Raw genomic sequence first — 23,591 nt, forward strand, 5'->3', positions numbered from 1 at the left:
ACTGTACAATACATGTTGTACAATTTATACAATTATACAATTTATTGCAAATTAATTGTATAATATATACTATACAAAGTAATAATATATAATATAATATGTATTATACATATCACTTTGTATAATATATACTGTGCTCTACAATACATGTTATACAATTTATTGCAAATTGATAATTACTGTATAATGCTAAACATTTTGTTCTTAGTTATTGTAGTTTGTTACTTGTATAATATATACTATACAAAGTAATAATATATAATATAATATGTATTATATATATCACTTTGTATAATATATATTGCACAAGTTCATAGTACTGTAAAATACATGTTCTACAATTCATTGTAAATTGATAATTACTGTATAATGCTAAACATTTTGTTCTTAGTTATTGTACTTTGTTACTTGTATAATATATACTATACAAAGTAATAATATATAATATAATATGTATTATATATATCACTTTGTATAATATATATTGTACAAATATATTGTACTGTACAATACACGTTATGAAATTTATTGTGCATTATACAATATTATTCTATATATATGTCAAACTGTAGGGAAATGTCTTTTTATATATATACACAATATTCACTTGTACAGTACACAGTCATTAGATGGTATTGATAAAATCACTTAGTTGCCAACCCAATACATCTGACGAAGAGAACGATATGTGGATTCCATTGATTCCATTATATTCAGAGAAATACAAGTCTCGGTAAATATTTGCTGTCCGATAACACCAACTTACGTGTATTTTAATCGAGCTACTCGAACATATCGATCCTAAGCAGTCGTGGCTGCAGTATTTAACAGATATTCCGTGCCAGTTCCGGGGTCAAGTACTCGAATGACCGTGGACGAAGGAAGCACGAAAACGATCGCACGAGGAAACGTAATTGCGGCGAAGCTGTATGCGCCCACTCATTCCACCCACCACTGAACAGATCTTTCGATCTTCATTCGGAGTAGAGAGAGAGAGAGAGAGAGAGAGACAGAGAGAGAGAGAGACAGACAGAGAGAAGGTTCACTTCGATACTGGCGATCCACCTTCAACTCACGTTCCTCTTCTTTCGAGTATAGAACTTTTGCGAATTACATTTGGTAATGGACACGCGTTCTTCGCGAGCAAATGGAGGATCACTCGGTTCGACGAGTTTCTGGTTACTCAGATGTTTAATACATAACTTCGAGACTGATTCTTGATTTCGGTAAACTAGGTGATCGCCTAGAGGACTAGCCAGGGCAAGATCTAAATTTATCATTAATTTCATGAAATTAATTAATTCGATGCTCAGCATCTATATTATTGTAATTTATTGTTAATTTATTTGCAGATTATGTCGTGTACGGGAAACAAATAGTTTTGTACTTTTGCTGTTTTTTTCCAGTTAATTTAACGCTACTGGATAATTATCTATTTTAATGTCGAGGAATCTGGTGAATATTAGAATTATATAAACGTTGAAAACGAGCAACTTTCGTTATTTTGGAGGGAAATTTTATATATATTTGCGTAGAATAGTAGATTTTTCAACGCTCCAATGATTTCTCTAGCAAAACGTGTTTTATATGTAAAAACTTATTTTTTTTTCCTTCACTGTATATTTTCCCACGTAGCTTTCGCTTTGATCTCTTTTGCCAAGTTTTACGCTTTAATCCTAACTTCTACTCTATATTTGTTTATGTAATATATAATATAATATAAATAAGATAATATTTACTCTTATTTTACAATTCTACCAAGTTCGAAGACATTCAAGTATTTCTAAATTATTTTTTTAATAGACATTGTACAACAAATTTGTTTTATATCTATGATTCATGCTGTATTGCTTGTACTTTGACGCAGCAACACGTCAATTATTTTACCTCAATTTATTCTTCCTAATAAATTAGCTGCTTATTACCAAAATATAATTTAAAAAGCCAAAAGAAATTTTAGAATTTTAGAATATCTTACTACCGCAGAAATATTTTCAAGAGAAGCAAGAAACAATATTATTTTATTATATTAAACTTGTTATTATTAAAGTGTCTAATGTTATATCTTACTACTGCAGAAACATTTTCAAGAAAAGGAAAACAATATATTATTTTATTATATTAAACTTATTACTATTAAAGTGTCTAATGTTATATCTTACTACTGCAGAAACATTTTCAAGAGAAGCAAGAAACAATATTATTTTATTATATTAAACTTGTTACTATTAAAGTGTCTAATGTTATATCTTACTACTGCAGAAATATTTTCAGGAAAAGGAAAACAATATATTATTTTATTATATTAAACTTGTTACTATTAAAGTATCTAATATTATATCTTACTACTGCAGAAACATTTTCAACAGAAGCAAGAAACAATATTATTTTATTATATTAAACTTGTTACTGTTAAAGTGTCTAATGTTATATCTTACTACTGCAGAAATATTTTCAAGACAAGGAAAATATTACATTATTTTATTATATTAAATTTGCTTTATATCTATGACCTTTCCTCTATTCTTTGTATTTTAACATAGCAACGTGTAATCCGTTTTGTCCAATTTTATTTATCATTGCTTGGTTCTTGATCAATTTGGTACCTATTATTCTATGTTATCGTATATTACATTGCACATTAATATCTAACTTTACAATTCATTGTTACAGAAATATTTGCAAGAGGAAGGGAACGTAATATTACAATGAAACATTGTTGCAAATTATAACCCAATTACATTCACTCTTCGTATGCTCTTATCATTCCCACCATGCTTTTCAATCGTTGTATCAGCGTAATCGAATGAACGCGGAAATTGCTCGATCATCACAGCCACGGGAATCAAATATAATTACTTTTGATAATCGATAATCAAATACGCAAATAAATCAATTATTAATTGCGTAACAACGTATAACAGTGCCAACAACTGTGGTTACTGTACTTACGTTAATACGTGTGCCACGTTTCACCACCATAAAATCACAATTTCGTAATTGTGATATATTTCGAAATGATGACGTAATTGCAAACGAATTTCGACGAAAGTCAGATCGCGACAGGAACATTATGTTTCTATTTCTGCTAGAACGTTGTTTCTTTACTTGCTTGACAAATTACAAGTTTCATGATTATTACACAATGGCGGACAGAAGAAAGTTTGACGGTTAAAGAGTGCGAGAGAAGATCATAATTTTGCAAAATCAAATTATAGTCGACATTCAAACGATACAATTAATAAATATAATATAATATTCGATTGGCAACTAAGTGATTGGGGTTAGGTTATTTAATAGGTTAGGTTAGGTTATTTAATAGGTTAGGTTAGGTTATATAATATTCTGTTGGCAACTAAGTGATTGCGGATTTTGTCATTAGGTGGTATTACAAAATCCGCAATCACTTAGTTGCCAAGCTAATACAATCTCTTTTTCTGCTTATCAAATTATCAAATTGCAAAATCAAATTATAGTCGACATTCAAACGATACAATTAATAAATATAATATAATATTCGATTGGCAACTAGGTGATTAGGGTTAGGTTATTCAATAGGTTAGGTTAGGTTATATAATATTCTGTTGGCAACTAAGTGATTGCGGATTTTGTCGTTAGGTGGTAATGACAAGATCCGCAACCACTTAGTTGCCAACCCAATATGTTGCAAATCACGCGATTGTTATCAAAATGACATAAAATTATTTACACGTTTCTGAAATGTTTCGCTTTTATAAGGTAGCGATATAAACAGTTCTTTTCTGTATAAAAAATATTTCATAAAAATTACTACCTCTCATAGTGTGCTAATACGTAAACTGTCTTTTATCTGTCGCTTATGACATAAAATTTACTATCGTAATGGCATTGAAACAGTGACAAGATCTGGCTTATTTATTGTCTGCAGCATTTTCCTTAATTTATTTCAATTTATATACCATATTTATATGTACCTACATATGCATTAGTTGGCAACTAAGTGATTGCGGATTTTGTCGATACCACCCAATGACGAAACCCGCAATCACTTAGTTGCCAAGCCAATATCTCAGTCTGTTTGTTTAACATACGACTTATCGGATCAGCTCTAAGCATTTCAACGTTTCCTACGCGTTTAGAAAGATTTTGGCGCGTTTCTTGCACAATGTTAAGCAAGTTAAAATTATCAATGAATTTATCGAAAATTGTATGCAACATGTTCGATAATCAATTTGGACGTTACAGTAGATATATATATATAGAATTCTTTGATAAAGCTACTTGACGTTTGAAAAAGAATTTAGGACATTTGTATTTGTATGCTTTCGCAGTATACTTCCTACAGAATATAAAATATAAATTTATCGATTTTGTTAAAATTAAATCGTTCGATCAGATAGCATATGAAGCTTCTAATATCGATGATAACTCAAGGTTTCCAATGAAAGGTTAATGATCAGACGCGCGCACAGTTACACCGAGATGAAAGACAGCCATTTTTAACGCATGATGTGAAAACAAGGCCATGCGGGCTGTATATTCTGTGTGAATACTTTGTGCCGCTTTCAAGCGTTAAATCCACCTCTCTTGAAATAGAATTCGTCCCAAAAGATCCTTCTTACTCGCTCCTTGCCTGGCGATATTAACTGAATTCGTTTTACGTCGCAGATTTCTTGAAATCCGGTCCAAGTAAGCGGAATATCACGAATATCCTATCTGATTTCAACATTTTTGACAGGTTCCTGGTGTACTACATACGTGAAATATGACGTGGATTTTTTGAAATTTCGTCGCTATTTGTAGCGCGCAGCTATGAAAACAGAGTTAAAACAAGATAAACGCTGTTACTTTAAAAAAACCAATGGAATTTCAATTATATTTTTAGCAACAACTAAGTTGAATTCAACTAAAAATATATACCGTCGATTTAGACGAAAATCATCAGTGTAATCTACTTAACCGGTTAGCTGCTTGTGACGAGTATACTCGTCACGAAGAAATGGCAATATTTCGCGTTACGCCGAGACCTGGCAATAATCAAATTTCACAATAAAACAGTCCTTTCGTCACAACTTAATTTTATATCAAAATTCTGTGTTCGACGAGTATACTCGTCACGAAGAAATGGCAATATTTCGCGTTACGCCGAGACCTGGCAATAATCAAATTTCACAATAAAACAGTCCTTTCGTCACAACTTAATTTTATATCAAAACTCTGTGCTCGACGAGTATACTCGTCACGCTTAAAACATAGTTATTATTTGCTGTTTAAATTGCAGTTTATGAATAGCAGTAAATTGCAACAATAAAATGAAAAAATAAGACAGTCATTTCGTTACAAGTTGATTCCACCTTATGACAGCTACACGCTCTCTGTGCGTTTGACGAATATACTCGTCGTCGCTTAATTTCTCCTACACATTTCAGCTGCACACTTTCGAAAGACAGATTGCAACAGCAAACTAGTAAAAAGCTTCGTACCAAAAATGGCGATCGAAGAGTTTTTCACCGATGGTCATTTCTAATTCAACACGAAAGCAGATCGATCGATCGATCGGTGGGTCCGCGCGGTGTATTCGCTCGGATCGGCGGAGAAGGGCAAATCGGCGCCTTTAAACTCGAATTAACGTGCACAGCCTTGACGATGCTCACTGCAGGAAATTATATCGACGCGATGTGGTTTGTCGTCGCAATAGTGTTTTTAGGCCAGTAGCTATCGTGAGTCACGTCTCATGACGTAACGCGGATGGTCTTTTATGGTTAAGAATCGAGCGACACCGACTTCATCGTCGTTCGTTTTCGATATATTCGTCGAACGATAGAAACTCGTTCGTGTCATCGCTGGCTGCAATTAGAAGCCTCCTTAGCTCGTTTAGGGAGAAAGCAACGGCGAGTGCATCTCGTCGATCGACCACCATATACACGCACGTTTCGATCTCCGCTCGTTATCATCGTCGAAGGTCTACGTCGAACCGTGTCATTAGGTTGACGAAAGCAGCACAGTTCTGCTGAGATATTATTATTGCGCTGGCAACTAAGTGATTGCGGATTTTGTCATTAGCTGGTATTGACAAAATCCGCAATCACTTAGTTGCCACGCGTTTACGATTCAAAGACTAAAAGCTAAGAAATAGATAAAGCACGAAGAAACTTTAACGCCATAACAGCTTCCTCGCGCAATGAGCAGCTAACGAGCGATATTAGCGAGTTGACAAACTACGAATTGCAGGTTACAGACTTCCATTTTACGACTTTTCCAATTTTACCATTCTATGTCGAATAGGGTAGCGACTTGTAATTTGTAAAATTTGATCGTACAATTTTTTGATATTAATAACTCTGCAAGTTTGGCTTGAAAAATTCCATTAATAAAATTAATGGAATCGCGCTAGATGGTTGACATCTAGCGAATGTTAGAACGTATGACTGGTTTCTTTGACACGCATCGGGAACACGCACGTGTTTCTCAGAAAATTTAAGTCGATTTTTGTGCTCGTTAATTATCATCATGTGTACAGTTGGTCGCAGAAATTCTGTCTATTCCGTTGATTCGTTTACTATCGCTTACAGAAGTTGGTACGATACGTTCAACTATACAGTGGTTTTAACGGACTATCTATCCTCGGAGATCTGAAGCAGTTTTCACGTTTACCACCCTGTACATCTTTTAGATATTCCAATACAAAGCAGAAAAATAGCGTTTGCGATAGTATGAAGTCTTTTTAGTTAATTTGATTAAAAGTCGGAGGTCGTACAGTTGCTTCGAAGTTGCGTAACATCGCTAGAAAAATTAGTTCTTATTGAGAGTCCGGTCAGCAAACGTCACACAACTACATTCTCTGTGACAACGCGCATTTTAGGGATTGGATTTTGCACGAATATCGAATAGACTGCAACAGAGGCAGCTTTCTGGATTTTTTCCAGATTGATTGGTATTTCGTTTAGAGAGGTAGAAAATTCATTTTTCCTTTGCGAACAGAAAAACTCAATACCGAGGATGAAGCACAGGATGCGATGCAAGGATATTTAAATAACAAATAGGAAAAATTCTACATCAGTGGAAGGAATAAAATTTCGGCTGAAAAGTGTAGAATAGTCGGAAGAAACGACCATAAGTTATTGTAATTAATACGAATTTTCAGAATACTAATCGTTCGATCTACGCTTCCTTCACCTTGTTTTCCCTATTAAACGAATTAAGCAAAGATTCTCTATTTTTCTTCGTTTATCGACATTTAAAATAATCGAATTCTATCGTTCAATTGTTAACCAGTTAGTTATTTTCGACGAGTATACTCGTCAAAAAGAAATGACAATATTTCGTGCTATGATGAGTATACTCGTCACGCGTAAAAAGTGGTTACAATTTGCTATTGAAATTGCAATTTAGTAATTGCGGTAAATTGCATTATTGCAATTAAAAAATAAGACGGTCATTTCGTTATAATCTGATTCTATATTATAACTATATTATAACAGTCAAGTGTTTGACGAGTATACTCGTCGTCGCTTACTTTCTGCCACACATGCTGCTTGACGAGTATACTCGTCATCGCTTACTTCTTGCCACACATGGTGCTTGACGAGTATACTCATCACCACTTACTTTCTACCACACATGGTGCTTGACGAGTATACTCGTCATCGCTTACTTTTTGCCACACATGATGCTTGACGAATATACTCGTTATTGCTTACTTTCTGCCACAGACTGTAGTGCTTGACGAGTATACTCGTTATCGCCTACTTTCTGCCGCACACTGTAGTGCTTGACGAGTATACTCGTCATCGCTTACTTCTTGTCACACATGGTGCTTGACGAGTATACTCGTCATCGCTTACTTTCTGCTACACATGGTGCTTGGCGAGTATACTCGTCATCGCTTACTTTCTGCTACACATTTTAGATACAGTCTTTCCAAAATTTTTAACGAAATTGCAACAACCAACTGGTTATGGAAGCACATCAAGTATAAACACACGTCACAGTGCTAGAAACATTTACCGAATGTCCAGCTGGACAAATTGTAAAGTACAAATTAAATAAAAAAAAAAAAAAAACACGTCACAACATTCGCACCGAGGCGACCAATTCCATCAAAACTTCAAACTTGATTCACTGAGAAAAGTAGACGTAGGAACTCGCGCAACGATTCTAAATACGATACTGTGTTAAATTTTGATCATTTCGTATCTACCACAACAGGTAAATATCGATGATTTGCATATTGTCGCGAGGGCCAAGACTAAATTTAAATTCACAGATTCCGAGGCGATTTCAGGTCGAACGAGTAGGTTGGAAATTTGGGCAACGTCGGCGTATAACGAGCGTAGGTTTACAGATTTTTTCCGTGGGAGGAAATTCGAAGGCGACGATGAGAACACCGCAGCCTTTAAATCTAACCGTCTAAACCAGAACGTCTGCTGACCCAGGTATTCCACCATGTTCCATTCGTCTTATTGCCGGGATTATTTATAGTTTTACTAAAACTTACTTCGCTAGGATTACCATACGCTACTCCCATGAGTATGGCTAGGCCAGGTACACGACTTCATTTCTATAATTAAACGTGCGTGAACGCGAGGCCACTTGCGATGGAATTCGACCAGGCCGCTTACAGAGTCCAATTCTCAGGTGTGCTCGAGATATTAACGCGTCAGTGCAAAATGATCATTCGGAATACACCGGACACGTGGTAGCTCGTTTCTAATTCGTCGTAGTCGATTTTAACCCGTCGATTCTAAAGATGATCGCGGCGTGCCAGTGCTCTCGTACGAGACACGTTCGAACGAGTGGAATCGACCGATTCCAGTTCGTTGATTTTTATGCCACGTATAGTACGTTCTATTAGGTTGGCAACTAAGTGATTGCGGATTTTGTCATTGGGCGGTATTGACAAAATCCGTAATCACTTAGTTGCCAATAAGATGAATAGAATAAGACCGCAACAGTATCTTCGTTGAAATGTTCGATGAAGAAATAACCCGATGCGGAAACCTACCTTTGTCGTGAAATTTTCCTATCGAATTCATCAAATCGTATAATTACACAGTTCCATAGTTTCCTTGGAATTTTCACGAAGACGCGACTTGACGCGGAGATCTACATTTATCATCGAACTCTTCCTATTCAATTTGTCGACCTCCATCCGCTCGAAATAATCCGTGGAACAAGTCAATGTCTAAATTGAAATCAAACCACAACAGAATGCCGAATTCTAACGTGCATAGATTGAAACCAGATGCAACAATGAATATTTTCTGTGATTCAATCGATTTGACAAATAACCGAACGTTGAACTTGGCATAAAATTACATTCAGATTCAGTCGTTCGTTCAGACTTTGTCAATTATCGTGAAACTTATTGGGTTGGCAACTAAGTGATTGCGGATTTTGCCATTACAAGGTATTGACAAAATCCGCAACCACTTAGTTGCCAAATAATATCGCTTATCAACCGTAGGTTATTTTTCACACAACACATTGTCGCCTAACGTAGTGCGTATTGTACCAGCAACGACGATTAACGTTAACCGGACGAGATTTCGAGACAGCAGCGACTAAAAACCATGATTTATAGTGTTCGACTAGCGAAAGCACGTAGAACGTAAACGCAGCAGCCGTGCTCCGCATGTACAATTAGCCACGCATTCGCACATGGCACGCACGTGTTTGCTTGAAGCGACCAGAAAACACCGTTGCCCGCTGCACACCAGCGTTAATCCTATTTTCCCGCCGCTAATTGATACGGTACCCTAATCGATTGCTAATCCAGTTCGCTTACTCCGACCATTGCCATGGAAATCTGTCCGATCTAACCACCAAAGGTATTCTAATTAACCGGCGAAGAAGATTTCAGTTGCGCGTATGTGGAAGAGTGAGCGACTTTTCGAATATTCGAACGCTTGTAAACGAACGCGTTTTACGAGCAGGGCAGAGTGAATAGGCCGAGTGTAACACGTTGAACGTGTTAAAAGGTACGATGGATTAATATGAGAAATGAGCGCGTGTGGGTAGTAAGCGACAGCGAAGATTATTCGACACATTGAGAATAAATTTCTTTGCAGATGGATACTGGATGTTTTTGTGCGATGAACGAGCGATATTCTTCTCTTTCGTTTGGTCGGTAACGGTCAGCTTTTAGCGGTTCAATGCGAATAATAGACGAGTTTTGATGAGATAGGAATATTAGTTAAAATTAAATAATTACTGTAGCAACTTTTTCAATATTATTGCCTGATAATTAAATTAAATAAATAATTAGAATTAATAAATAATGGTACTAGGTTGCTTTATCAGGCGATGTTTGTACAAATATTATATATGGAATTTAGTTTGACAAATGTTACGGTCCTTTTATGTCCAGTCGTCCTGTAGCTGTCGTGGCATACGTTTCTTTGCATTGAAAATGGTATTTCCTTGTAAAATGAAAGAAACTTTTCGGACAACCCACTATAAAGTAATAGAACTACAGGGTGGTTGGTAATTGGTGGTGCAAGCGGAAAGGGGGTGATTCTACGCGAAAAAAGAGGTGGAAAATATAGAATAAAAATTTTTCGTTTGAGGCTTTGTTTTCGAGAAAATCGACTTTGAATTTTCGCTCGGTGTGCAATTTAAGTTTGTTTTTGTCGTAACGGAAAATTAGGAATACATAATGAAATAATATGAAGTAATCATAAAGTTTATTATTACAAAAATTAAATTGCGATAATATCCATCGAGACAACGATCTACAGTGAGACGCGATAAAGTGCACGCGTACCGAGCGAAAATTCAAAGTCGATTTTCTCGAGAACAAAGCCTCGGACGAAAAATTTTTATTCCATATTTTCGACTTCTTTTTTCGCGTAGAATCACCCCCTTTCTGCTTGTACTACCACTTACCAACCACCCTGTATAATAGAAGCGACATATAACAGTCATTAACACGAGTACATAACGAAGAATGTAATAATCGCGTGCATAGCGAACAAAGTAAAAAGTAACTTTTTCTTACCGACTTGATTAATTGCAATACAAATATTAATGAAATAGAAACAACGGCGCAAATAATCAGGCCAGTTTGTAAAAAGAAATACGTTACACAGAAAATAAACAATGTACTAAATAATCCAATTTTTCTGCATAAAAATACACAATACTTTTAACCACTAAATAACAAACTTTTATCTCTTCTTACTAAAATCTGGAGCTTTTACAGTAAATGTTTTACAGTAAACGATCTTTTTATTTCACACGACCGGTGTACACGCGAGACGCGTCGAAACAAAGTTTCCCTGCAACGCGTATACTCGTCAAACGCACTCTAACACTTTACCGACCGCTAGCGATTCAACAGCACACGCACGTCCGACCGGCATCTCAGGCGCAGATTCTCCGTGGCGCCGGCTCTGTTTCGGTTCAGACTCTCCAATGCCATTCTTTTCGTTCATCGCGAACGGTACGTTTTTCAAATTCGTATAAAACTGTGAGAGCTTACAAAGCAACGCAACTGACGCAACTGAGCAAAGTTCTTTAGTACCAAATAACAAATTACTGTCCAAACAATGAGAAAAATTGTTGTCGACAAAAAGCCGACTAATAGGCTATCGGTCGGTTAGCATCGGCGACAAAAAGCCGACTAATAGGCTATCGGACGGTAAGCCGCGGCGACAAAAAACCGATTAATAGGCTAATAGGTTAAAAGAGACACCGAAAGTTTCCAGTGGTTGCAATTCGACGATCGAACAAGTGTATAATACGCAACTGCGATTGGACAAGCCAGTGAACAAAGGAAAATTCGTGGAAAGTATGTACGAAACGCGCGATGATGATGATGATTTAACGGTCGATCGTTCGACACGTAACGCGTGCAATTACTTAGATAGCCGCGTCCTGAGACGCTGGCTTGGTCATTCGAGGCAGCCAGCCTTCCTATCTTTCATCATGGCTCGAGCACAAAGCAGACGTGTGGCAGACGCGATTCTCTTCGGTGGCGCGCGCCGGACGTAGCTCTCCGGTTCTTTTCAGCCGCGCCCCTCTCCCGTTCCCCTCGTGCTCGTTGCATCGTCTTTAATTAACCGCGATGCGATGCGATACTTGGGCGGCTCGCTTTGTCCACTTCGGCGATTAAACGCGCGCGCGTGATATACCGCGCGACTATATCGCAGTATATCGCAGGTGCACTGTCGTCCGCAAGTATCGGCTCATGCCACGAGTAACACGCTTTTCCGGGAACGACAGATGCTTCGGTCCACAAGTCCGGTCTCAAGTCAGACAAATTTACCAAATGTCCAGCTGGACAAATTGCAAAGTACAAATGAAATAATAATAGTAATAAAACAAGTTCGGTTCAAATTCTATTTCGATTTCGTTAGCAGCAGCTGCCGACGCTTCTGAGTGTTTTATTTGAAATTTACTGCAACTAAAAAACAAGACAATTTAAATGAATTCACTTAAATACCAGTTTCATTCACACTGTTGTTGTATTTTCTGATTTTTAAGCGTACGATATATCTTGAAACTATTTCCAGGATGCAATCCTGCTTTCCTAGGACGTCTATTGATTTGCACATGAAAGAATGTCGAGCGGACCTCGATAAAGGAGCTGCTGAGATAAAACCTGATGTCGAGTCACACTCGGCATAGAGTGCAAAGTTGATAGAGAAGCACAGCGACTTGTAAAAATACGAGAAAATTCGTCACAATGATAATTGGTAATAAAATAAACAAGAATAAAAGTAGTCGGTTAGTTCCCATCAAACTAACGTAGCGTAGACCAACGACCGCGTTACTGGTGGGACGAGCCGATGTATTTTCGACGCTTTCGAGTTATGGCAAATTAACGCAAACACGATGGGACCCGATTCAACGCGGGAGATACGTTCCACGTTGTAGGAATTGCTTGCTGTATGGAATTCGCAACGCAGAAGGATCAAACTGATGTAAAAAGTTTCTCTTAACCTACGGATGTGATTACGGGTCTTAAATGACCCACAGTCTTACTTTGCAGAGACACGTCTTCGAGGCGTCGTTTATAATGGAATCTACGCGTGCAATTTACCATTCATTCCAAGTGTCTTTTTTATAATGCCCGATGATTGCGCTGCTAAGAATCCCGTCAGCTTGCGTCTGACGACTCTCTAAAGTTATAGTAATGCACCGTGTTGAGCCAAGTGCGACAAAGACGTACTTCTTGATGCAATGACGTATTTTATTTGCGTGAAAATTTTACGTACTCTTGTGCATTTACTAGGGACGAATTGATGAAGTCATGAAATATATTTTTTCACATGTAAATCGACATATAGAAAAAAAAAAAGGAAGATTGTTCTACCTGAGTTTACGAATAAATTGATTTTCTCGTATAATTGCAGCATTTTCCTTATTCAGCAGCTGCTCTTCTTGATGAAAAATTGAAGTAGATATCTTTTCTGTAACGTGCACTGGCAAACTATGCATTTCGTCGGAGTAATACGCCTCGAAAGCATCGTCTCAAATTTTTTGGCGAGAAACGTTAAAATATAAAGAAGTTATAGCTTGTTTTCGTAAAAATGTTTTTTTTTTTAGAAACATACAGTGGGAATGATTTTTTTTTTTTTTTTGAGAGTGATGTCACTTCGTTTGTTAACCCTGTTTTAGCAAAACATATTCGACGTCCAAACTACATTGGCGAATTTTTTCGATTCGATATCAGTGATATTTTTTGAACGACAGCTATTCGAAAATCGAATAGGTCTCGGGTGATGCAGTGTGACAACCGAGATTCGTAAAACAAGTGTGACAATTGAGGGTTAATACAATGGAAACCACCTTCATTGTTGTGCATTTTCTGTTCAATGTTGGCATGTTCGAGCGATTCGAATGTATGTTTTTTTTAATCATATTTTTAAAATCTGTATTTTTTAAATGTCTGTCATTCGTTACACATAGATGAAATTACAAATAAATTATAATGTAGGTATAAAGGATGAACAGTGAAAAATTGTTCTTCAGTCGAAATTTGGAAAATATAATAGGAATATCTGAATATATAAGAATTCTGCTAATATAAACAGGATTTGCATTGGGTTCTCATAGTATCAAATTTTTGTAGTCATATGAAACTGCTACTGAATGATACGAAATTTCAAAATTGGATCTAATTAATTAGTAGAATAATAAGGTAACAAATATACAAAATAGCCTATCGATACCATTTGTAGTCATATGAAACTACTACTAAATTATATGAAATTTATATGCGTAATAAATATGCAGAATAACGTGCCAATACTCCTTGTAGTCATACGAAACTACTATGAACATTAGATCTAATTAATTAGTAGAACAATATGATAACAAATATACAAAATAGCCTATCAATACCATTTGTAGTCATATGAAACTACTACTAAATTATATGAAATTTATATGCGTAATAAATATGCAGAATAACGTGCCAATACTTCTTGTAGTCATACGAAACTATAATGAAAATTGGATCTAATTAATTAGTAGAACAATAAGGAAATAAATATACAAAATAGCCTGTCAATACTTTTTCTAGTCATATGAAGCTGCTATGAAAATTTGCATCTAATTAATTGGTACAACAATGAGGGATAAATATACGAAATAGCGTGTCAATACCTTTTGTAGTCACGTGAAACTACTACTAAATGATACGAAATTAAAGAGTTTCACAAGTATGCAGAACAGCGTGCCAATACTCCTCACAGTCATACGAAACTATTACAAAAATTGGATCTAATGAATTAGTAGAATATGGTAACAAATATGCAGAATATCCTGTCAATACCTTTTGTAGTCACGTGAAACTACTACTAAATTCTGTGAAATTTACATACGTAATAAGTATACAGAATAACGTACCAATACTCCTTGTAGTCATACGAAACTACTATGAAAATTAGATCTAATGAATTAATAGAACAATATGGTAACAAATATGCAGAATATCCTGTCAATACCTTTTGTAGTCATATGAAACTACTACTAAATGATACGAAATTAAAAAATTTCACAAATATGCAGAATAGCGTACCAATACTCTTCGTAGTTATATGAAACTACTATGAAAATTGCATCTAATTAATTAGTAGAACAATAAAGTAACAAATATACAGAATATCGTCTCAATACCTTTTGTAGTCATATGAAACTACTACTAAATGGTATGAAATTAAAAAATTTCATAAATATGCGGAATAGCGTACCAATACTCTTCGTAGTTATATGAAACTACTATGAAAATTGCATCTAATTAATTAGTAGAACAATAAAGTAACAAATATACAGAATATCGTCTCAATACCTTTTGTAGTCATATGAAACTACTACTAAATGGTATGAAATTAAAAAATTTCACAAATATGCAGAATAGCGTACCAATACTCTTCGTAGTTATATGAAACTACTATGAAAATTGCATCTAATTAATTAGTAGAACAATAAAGTAACAAATATACAGAATATCGTCTCAATACCTTTTGTAGTCATATGAAACTACTACTAAATGGTATGAAATTAAAAAATTTCATAAATATGCAGAATAGCGTACCAATACTCTTCGTAGTTATACGAAACTACTATGAAAATTGCATCTAATTAATTAGTAGAACAATAAAGTAACAAATATACAGAATATCGTCTCAATACCTTTTGTAGTCATATGAAACTACTACTAAATGATACCAAAATTTAGTCACTTGCTTTTTGTGGACACTGAATATTCTTGAACTCTCTCGGAGTTCACGAATGTTAATCGCGCGAATCCGCTCGAGAGGATCGTTGAAACGAGCGTGAGTCATTTGGCTTCTTTCGTACAGACGTTTCTGTACAAGGGTGGCGAAGGATGGCGCGTACTCTGTTTATCGTTTGTCTGGCTATACTATGATTTGTTGTATCAGACTAGTCTCCAACAGTTCCTTGTTTTTCTTCCTTAAAAGGAAAGAAATCGATTGAACCGCAAAGAGTAAAAGAACAAGAAATCCGATAAAATGCTTTTTATCGACAAACTGTCGACGTTTCATCTTTTAATTCGTTATCATAGCAGAAAAAACAAAGTTTTAATTACAACGTGTAATTATATTCGTTCATAAAGTTTATATTGGCTTGCAACCATACGCTGTTTCATTAAAGTATCTCAACACATATCATGAAGCAAACTTTTATGGATATATGAAAAATTTTTTGCAACTTCATTTACGTTTTAGTGGAATACGATTATTATAGTTGCGTGGCCAGAGTTTAGAACAAATTTGGATATGGACATAGCGGATACAAGATATTTACCGCGAACACGTATTTTCTAGAGATCATAAAATCATTTCCTACAACATGAATAATCATTTTAACCGTGTAATTACTAACCAGATCTAAATATTATCTCACTCATTAATCGATGTATTATACTTATTATTCGTAATAAATATATCGTACATTCAGTATACAGTATGTCCGTTTTAAGTGCATACACGTGACACTGTTTCTCGAAGTATCAGAAACACGAAGTCAATCTGAAACAAGTATCGGAACACAAACTCGATAAGACATTTCGATTTTTTCGAAATATTCCTAACATAAAGAGATTTCAATACCAACGTAACTTTCTTAAATGCAACTATACGTGTATCATTTGTTACACTTTACAATTCCCTAGAAAAAAGGTATTAAGACACTTGGAGAAAGATACGAAGGTCGAACAATGATCAGTTTAAAACATTTAGCCAAGGAAATACAACCCGATGCTTTTGTCTATATTTTAAAGTTATATTTTAAATTATATTTTAAAGTTATATTTTACATTATATTTTAAAGTTAAAATATCTTTTTAACTAGTCGTTCTTCGACCTTAACATCAGGTACCTTAACATCTTCCTTTAGAGAAATGGTGCTTAAAAAAAAATATAAAAAAGTCACGTTCCCATTGAAATCTTCTTAAACAAGAATTCAAAAAAAAAAAAAAAAAAAAAAGAAAATTGAAGTATCTTATTAGGTTTCTCTTATGAAGTCAAGCAACTTTCAGCCGAAACTTTTTTCCCCATTTCAGATGCTTACAGAAATAACCACGCGTATACATTTCAAACGGATGTGCCGTACATTTTAGGATTCTTTTCTTTAATTTACCAATACGATCATCGTGTTTTATTAGAATGTACGTGTGAGCGAAATTTGACAATGTTTCCTACAACAAGCGTAATAAATTCACAGAAAGAATTTTCTAAGTGTTCGTACTTTCGTGGGTCACTGTATGTACTCGTCTCTTTGTAGGGTAACGTCACTTGTCTATTCCCTGTCAATTTCACGCTCAAAAATGTTGTAGGTCATTTTGAAAATGACGTTTCAGCGATTTTCTTGAATAAAAACTGCACCTGGTCGGTGGGCCTTAGCTGCGAAATTTGTGAAATTGTAGAAAATTTTCGACAAAGTTTCGTTATATCCGCCTTGCCTTTTCCTGATTGCGAAATTAGCTGCGTTGTGTATTGTCGGAAAAATTGCTCGAATTTCTACACTTTCGATAGTTTCAACGGATTAATTCGATTGGAGAAACCCGGTTTCGAATACAAAATTCACCGTATCGTATAATACGACGTGATAATAAATTTGATTTTATAGCGTACGAGGAGAATTATGTTCAGGTAGGAACATGAAACACAGGTAATTTAGGTGATTCAGCCCCAAAGGCTGTTCCGCTATCGAATCCCAATAATAAATTAGACGTTTACAGCTAGTATCATAACTATGATTTTCAGCGTTTAAATAAAAATTGTTAATTCGTAATGGCAATTTATATTTCCACTTGATAAAAATCTAAATTACAAGAAATTAATTAAAGGCTCGATAAAGGAAAATATTTTCGTAATAAGACAAACTTTCGTTTTAGCTGTACTTTCCATTATATTATTCTTCATTTATTCGTTATATTATTTATTTCATTCGTATATTTATCATACCTGGCTTACCATCGATCCTTAGTTAACTAATTGCACGTTTGTTTAATCTATGCCACCGTGTTTCCACTTTATTCCTATCTAAGCTTATCTTTGACCTTGTTTATCTTTCCCAGTGATTTCAATTCTCTCGGATAGATTGTTATCAGTCGTATGCGATATTTCAACGTTTTGCACTTGACACCGTGTAAAATCAGCGAGTAAGCCGATGCTAACGTGCGCAGCCATTGAAAAGATCATAATGCGAAGAATTGATAAAGAGCTTAGCGCTTTGGTACACATTGGGTTTTTACAAATCTGTTTGAAAGGATCAGAGGAATGTAACGATCAGAGTGAAAACAGCGGTTTATGCATTTATGGGAAATTTAAAGGAATAACAACAATGCACACAGTGTACACACACACACACACGATATGCATAATAATATTTTGCGCGTATCTGTTCATGTTTCTGCTTAGATTTCGCTTCTTTAATTCAATTCACGAACATAGGAATTTGCATAAAAGTCTAATAATAACAACATTAGGAAGCATGTACATAATATGCAAATGCACGGTATGCTAATTATCAAGTGACCGTAATCTCCGTGTTCTGCGTACTATCGTCAAGATTCTCCACTGAAATTTCTCTATACCTTGGAATAAGTTTTCACCATCAGCTGCTATGATTTCAGTGATTGAGTCGTGGATGATTTAAAAACGATTTCAGTCAAGTCTAGTAACATTGTAATTCCAAGACGAAGATTGAGCTTAAATGGTATGTTTCACTAGTTCAATTCTATTGGGTTGGTAACTAAGTTACTGGGAATATTTGTACGCATAATTGAAAATTAATTTTCTGGCTGACTTTATAGAAGCGTTTTATAGAAACAAGGGATTATTAAAGCCATAATTGTCATTGAAAAAAAAAAGAAAAAAAAAAGAAAAAAGCGATACAGAGTCTGAGAGAATTGTTCAAGGGAATTGGAGCGCACCGATAGCTCGTAGATTCGTTCGCGTATAATAAGTGTACACGAAACATGGTGTGTTCTATATACATTTTATGCAAATGGAACGCCGTTTTTAGTAGAAAGTTTCATTCTCTTAGTAAATAAATTAGACCGGCTGTTATCTTGGAATTTCAGGTAATAAAGATATTATTAGGATGCATACGAAATGTAATCAGATATTTCTTACAGTGGCAGGAAATATTTCTTTCCTTGCATAAAATATCGCACAACACTTTCCACATTTGTCACTTTGAAATATTCACGAGTAATAAAGAAAGTGTATTGTTAATATTAATTCATCAATAGCGAAAAGAAGTTTCCGATGTTCATTTATAATCAACATTTAAGTTTGATTATTATATCGTACTGTATTCTATTGTATTTATTTATTTATTTATTTATTAGTATTGCATTATATCCATATTGTATACAATATAATTATTGAATGTAAATATCAAAGGTTGATATTCCATATATCGCGTAATTAATATTTGCAATGCAATAAAAAAACCTGAAAACTTGCTATTGTACACGTTAATTAATATATTTAATACAGTAATCAAACATAAATGCTGATATTGTATGCGTTGTATATAACAATCAACCTTACAGGTTGATATTGTGTATATTAATTAATCAGTTGACACTGTGGCATAAAAGTTAATACTGTATACATTGTATACAGCAATCAACCTTGCAGGTTGATATTGTACACGTTAATTAACATATATAATACAATAATCAAACATAAATGTTGATACTGTATGCGTCGTATATAACAATCAATCTTACAGGTTGATATTGTGTATATTAATTAATCAGTTGATACTGTGGCATAAAAGTTGATACTGTATACATTGTATACAGCAATCAACCTTGCAGGTTGATATTGTACACGTTAATTAATATATATAATACAATAAACAAACATAAATGTTGATATTGTATGCGTTGTATATAACAATCAACCTTACAGGTTGATATTGTGTGTATTAATTAATCAGTTGATACCGTAACATAAAAGTTGATACTGCATACATTGTATACAACAATCAACCTTGCAGGTTGATATTGGGCACATTAATTAATCTTGTTGTACAATTAATATATATATATATATATATATATATATATATATATATATAATACAATAATCAAACATAAAAGTTGATGCCGTATACATTGTATACAACAATCAACCTTGCAGGTTGATATTGTACACGTTAATTTATCTTGTTGTATAATTAATATACATATAATACAATAATCAAACACAAATGTTGATACTGTATACATTGTATATAACAATAAACCTTAAAGGTTGATATTGTGTGTATTAATTAATCAGTTGATAATGTATACATTGTATACAACAATCAACCTTACAGGTTGATATTGTACACGTTAATTAATCTTGTTGTATAATTAATATATATAATACAATATTCAAACATTGTATACTACAATCAACCTTACAGGTTGATATTGTGCACGTTAATTAACCTTGTTGTATAATTAATATATATATATAATACAATAATCAAACATAAAAGTTGATGCTGTATATACATTGTATATAACAATCAGCCTTACATGTTGATATTGTGTGTATTAATTAATCAGTTAATATACACAATATAATAATCAACCACAAAGACATATACTGCATATATTAATTACAAATGTGTGAACTTTTGTCCGAAATTTCTTTCAAAGCAGAAGTTCCAACTTCTCTGCAAATGTATATTTAAATATAATTGCTCGACACACGTCTCGTTCGCAGAGATTTTTACCTGCATCAAATGTGCCGTTAAAATCAATGATTACAGGTAGAATATATTACATTTCGTAATTTTCGAGGAACTAAAGCCAGACTCGTCTCGGAGAACAACGTAAGTGCATTTACAATGTGCGTTCATGAAGATCGCTCGAGTGAATTGGAGTGCAGGAACGACACGATCAGCGCATTGCACAGCCATTTACAGCGCTGTACTCGCATTGTTCCGTACAGTGGACATTTCCAAAAAAAAAAAAAAAAAATTCCACTATAATAAATAGTCCACTATAGTATTCGATAAAGACAGCCACTCCACAGAGACGTGTAAAACCTTCTTTGCAGTTCTCAGGTGAACACCCCTGCTATTGTTCAAATATCTCGTTTGTGTCATTCGTTTTCTTAGTTTTTCAGTTTAACCAGAAATATTGTACGAATATCTTCTAACGTAATATGACATAATATTAGCGCAATAAAGTCTAGAGTCGATTTAAAATGCACGATTGCCGCCATAAGAGTGTCAGTATAACCGAAATGTGCAGTTAAGCACGATATAATCGTATCTTGAAACCGGTTGAGGTATTATATCAACACGCATACACGCGAACATTAAATAAGTTCTTTCCAATACTATACTATACTTATAATTTTCATATTAGGTCCGTATTTCTAACGTAGCTGTTACATCAGACGTTTTGCAATTTTTTTTAATATTGTTGGGAAAATCGACGATTTTCATGATTGTTCTTTTTTTTTCATTTCGATCCAAGACGTTTCACACAAATGTGGAAATATATATGTGTAGACGTATATATTAATCACGTTTGTTTAATATACATTTAGTACAATCGTAGAGAGCACACGAGCGTTTAAACAATGAACTGTACGTTGTATTAACAAACCTCGGTATTCGACGCGATCACTTACGATGTCTAACACTTACACGCTTCAGCCGGTTATTCATGCTGTATACTAATTGCCATACGAAATACGGTTTGCAGCAATAAATATCCTGCAGTTTCTACGTTCGTTCTCAGATTTATTTCGAACTTTGCCTACGTAGCCTAATGAAACGCGAAAATCTGTCGCACGTAGAGTGGCAGCCGTAGAAGCTTTGTACGGCTTTGGCGAGCCAGTGCAGTCACGGCAGCCAGTGTATCTGCACATTCAATGGCCAAGCTACGATCTATCAAGCGGCGCGGAGATGACAAATTCCCAAATTCCGCAGACCTCGGACTAAATTTCCGATGTAATCATAACCTGGGGAAAATCTCCGGGCCCTTAAAACCTTCCCCTCGCCTGACAAAACTCAGCTCGCTGCCGGTCGAACGATTAATCTCCTGAGCCGGACAAAATACCTACTCGTGTTTACAAAGCGACCGATCCACCAGAGACGCCATAAATTATCCAACTCGCGGGCAAGCGAATCCGCGACGATTAATCTTGCGACGAGCGTGGAAAAAAGGGAAAGAGAGAGAGAGAGAGAGAAAGAGAGAAAGAGAGAAAGAAAAAGAGCAGAGGCTCACCTGGCTGAGAAGTGGTGTCCCGACGAGAGGTGATTCGCAGGTGATCCCTGTGGCTCGTCCTTACGTGAAGAGAACCGATGTAGCACTGACAGTTCCGCCATCCCTCTCTCCTCACTCGCGCGAAATCCCACTCTGCTTGGCCCTACGACTCCCTCTCCGTCCTTCTCCCACCAGCCGTGTCTCAAATATACCGAGACGAGGACAGAACTAGTGGCCGCGACCAGTTCAAGCGGATCAAAACAGAAAGTCACGGCTCCTTACACTTAAGCGTGGCGGGTGAAAATTTTCCTATGCAGGCGGCCGCGCCGGCAAAAACTTTCCGACTGATAGTCCAATTGCGAGTCGAAGCTGGCGGATCTTCGTGCGTACCTTTTGCACACTTTGTACGAACCAGGCGTAAATGGACACGCTACGCGTTCTTTTCTGCGTCGGCTCTTCTATTCGCAGCGATCCGCAATATTGAACAGTGTTCCTAGAAGACGCTGTAAGCGGTGAAATTGAAAATTTTGATCTTTTTTAGTGGATTGTCGCTGATGAAAACACCGTAGCGTAACGTTTGGGTGGAATTTTCTGCTGCCAGATATTACACGGTCCGAGGAGTTTCTTTCGGTTTATAAGGAAATAATGGATGCAGGATATTTTTTTATTGAATTGTAATATACGCGTAGTATATTTGTTTTATTACTGCGGAATAAATCGTACGAAAGAAAAAATGTTTATCTGTTATTTCCCCATAAAATGAAAGGAACTTTTCGACTAAAGACTAATTGTTATTGATAATGTTAGGAAATGATGTTGGTTTCTTTGCTTTTATGTATATCATTTTGTTTAATCCAAGCGAACGAAATATTGAGCTTTCTTCGCGATTAATCGTAAGAGGTGGCACACACAGGAGGATTTTCTTTTTCATGAATTTGGAATACGTTAATGCATAGTTTTTCTTTTCTTCTCGAGGAACCCGTCTCTTCGCGTTTGAAGTGTCTTTTATAAATATTCTTCGATTATGATTCACGATACTTTCGTACGTTAACTGTCATACGTTCAGTCCATCTCGGTTTACATGATATAAAATTAAGTTGTTACGAAAGGACTACTTTATTGTGAAATATAATTACTGCAGGTCTCGTCGTAACGCAAAATATTGCCATTTCTTCGTGACGAGTATACTCGTCAAACACAGAGTTTTAATATAAAATTAAGTTGTGACGAAAGGACTACTTTATTGTGAAATCTGATTACTGCAGGTCTCGTCGTAACGCAAAATATTGCCATTTCTTCGTGACGAGTATACTCGTCAAACACAGAGTTTTGATATAAAATTAAGTTGTTACGAAAGGACTACTTTATTGTGAAATCTAATTACTGCAGGTCTCGTCGTAATGTAAAA

General features: G+C 35.2%; 1 protein-coding gene across 2 annotated transcripts in view; it reads right to left on the reverse strand.

The window, feature by feature from the left end:
• LOC117166079 (uncharacterized) overlaps nt 1-22,328 on the reverse strand; it is an 84,033-nt gene extending 61,705 nt beyond the window's left edge. The window contains exon 1 of one of the 2 annotated variants that reach the window (XM_076625982.1): nt 22,205-22,328. The gene's annotated coding sequence lies outside the window, so the exon portion shown is untranslated. The remainder of the gene's footprint in view (nt 1-22,204) is intronic. The other variant, XM_076625983.1, reaches the window with a different exon arrangement.
• Between the last annotated feature and the right edge of the window lie 1,263 nt (nt 22,329-23,591).

The sequence above is a fragment of the Bombus vancouverensis genome, chromosome 17, assembly GCF_051014615.1.
Source record: "Bombus vancouverensis nearcticus chromosome 17, iyBomVanc1_principal, whole genome shotgun sequence".
Lineage (NCBI taxonomy): Eukaryota > Metazoa > Arthropoda > Insecta > Hymenoptera > Apidae > Bombus > Bombus vancouverensis.